The sequence below is a fragment of the Ascaphus truei genome, unplaced genomic scaffold (assembly GCF_040206685.1).
Source record: "Ascaphus truei isolate aAscTru1 unplaced genomic scaffold, aAscTru1.hap1 HAP1_SCAFFOLD_2397, whole genome shotgun sequence".
NCBI lineage: Eukaryota > Metazoa > Chordata > Amphibia > Anura > Ascaphidae > Ascaphus > Ascaphus truei.
Window position 1 is genome coordinate 35,001 of NW_027455320.1, and position 2,269 is coordinate 37,269.

Below are 2,269 nucleotides of genomic sequence, written 5' to 3' on the forward strand. Positions count from 1 at the left end.
ACAGACTGACTGCTGCTATTTCAGAGCCCACGCTCTTTAAATAGGGCTTGGTGACGTCATGTGGCGTCACTCCGCATCTATGCACAGGAGGGTTTGCACTGCCCCCCTGCGCGCTGGCAGTGCAAGCGCAGGCGCTGCCAACAACTGGGACCCGCAGCTGTGCGGGGCAGCACCGTGTGTGCACCGCCGGGGTATCTCTCTGGGACAGGTGGGGGTGTTTTTAGGGTAATAATGAAGGTGTACGTAGCGATGGGGGGGGGGGGGGGGGGGGAATAAACGTCTGGAAAGGAAAATATATACATATATATACAGTTACATACATATATATATATATATATATATATATATATATATATTTATTGCAGTTATTTCACTTGTAAAGCATGAGTACTATTCACCCTCCGATGCCGAAGGAGCCTGCTCTGCATAACAATAAACAGCATTTTTGTTTATATACTTGCTGTTTTCTAACTTGTGCAACATGCATATTATTAACCCCTTCAAGTCCAAAGTAGCCTGCAACACATTGTCTGCTGTGGTTTGCATAATATGAAATATTATATATATATATATATATACACACACACACACACACGCACGCGCGCATTTTTGGACATATTTATATGCACATTATATATATATAATATATTGCATAAATTATTACATATATATATGTAATTATATATACGCCTGTAATTTTTTCACTTCATTAAACAAGGCTATTATTGCTGGAAAGCAACGCAGTTTCCAGCAATAATAGCCTTGTTTAATGAAGTGAAAAAATGACAAACGTCCCCCCCCCTTCCCCCCCACCCACCAAAGATTTAGTTATGTCCCTTGGTGTAATTCTCTCTGGAGCTATTCCCCTAATGCGCCCCCTGTCGGTCGCTCACTGCTTCCTCAGTTCCAGATACAGGACACACGGTGACGTCATGTTTACATGGGCAGGCAAGGAACACGCTGTTCTTGCCCGTTATGGTATAGCCAAAACAATACTGCTGAAGTTAAGGGCACAACATGATAGCATGTTTCCTTTTGAATAAACATGATGCAGTTTGTTTTTTTTACAGATGCCTATCCTTGATACGGCTGCGTTATTTTTGTATCAACTATAAAAATGTCTCATCCACCAGGGCAAGCGGTTCCCATTTAAAAAAAGTGGGTGCATTTATTACACCGTGCACCCCCCCCCCCCCTGCTAGAAAACAATTGTTCGGCGAACCCCTAGTAGATCTTATTTCTACTAATCAAAATATCGCTAACAAAACTGTGTGACTGATCCCAGGCAGTATAGGGTCCTGAGCTCGTGGGGGGAACACACGTGTACCTCAGTGTGTGCCCATCACATAGGGGGTATTGCTTTCATTCACTACGGGCGCTTCCGAAGTCACGCCCCACAATGCCTTGCTGCTGTGGATGCAAAGCATTGTTGGGAGCGACTTCGAAAGCTCCCGCTGTTATTAGCAGCTATACCAGCCCACGCTAAGGTGCCGTTTGGGGCCTTACTAAGCGCGCATTCCCCACACAGTACAGATTTTTGTTGGGGAACCCCTTGAAGACACCGTCACAAGCCCTGTTGTTGGGTATCCCGGCGTTAGAGATTAGGCAGTGGAGTGTTTGTAGGATAAAAGGTTCAGGGACCCTAAGGCAAAAAAAATACATTTTCTATCGGAACGTCAAAAAAAAAAAAATAATGTTGGTGTTTTTGTTCTGTTTTAAAGTGTTTTTTTTTTTAGATTTTTTTGTTTTGTTGAAACTCGCTTGGTTTAGAATTTTTTCACCCCTTGATTGCCAGAGGGAAATTGCAGCCACATGACCGCAAGGACATCAAACCCGGAAAGCGAAGAGGAAGAGTCCCCTTCCATTTGACTGCGTTTCCGATCGCGTTCTGCGCATGACATAGCTTCTACTTCATAGGGGCCACTGGAGAGCCCGACCCCATGACGTACTGGCTATTCCCGGGGCACCGAAAGGGTTAAAAAATGATGGGGTGAGGGGGAAATTTACCCCCCCCTCCCAAATGAATGTTCAACATTTTCGAAACTCACTTGTGTTTGTAAAAAGTCTTTCCAGGAACTCAAAGGTTTGCCCAGTTTCTTAACAACAATTCGGGGGGGGGGGGGGGGTTGGCTCAGATTTTGCTGGGGTTTGAAAGTTCTGCGTTTCGACTCCGAACAAACTGCGCAGTTAACAAAATTCGTATTTCGAACTCGCGAACCAGCCCATTCATAATTTTAAAAAATGGCGCGTTAACTAAAGACATAAATAT

At 44.3% G+C, this 2,269-nt stretch overlaps 1 protein-coding gene across 1 annotated transcript in view; it reads right to left on the minus strand.

Annotated features, from left to right (window-relative positions):
* The window catches only part of TSC22D3 (TSC22 domain family member 3), a 5,201-nt gene extending 5,176 nt beyond the window's left edge, over positions 1-25 (minus strand). Inside the window, exon 1 of the mRNA XM_075582472.1 lies at positions 1-25. This exon is cut by the window's left edge and continues 272 nt beyond it. The gene's annotated coding sequence lies outside the window, so the exon portion shown is untranslated.
* Positions 26-2,269: the final 2,244 nt, after the last annotated feature.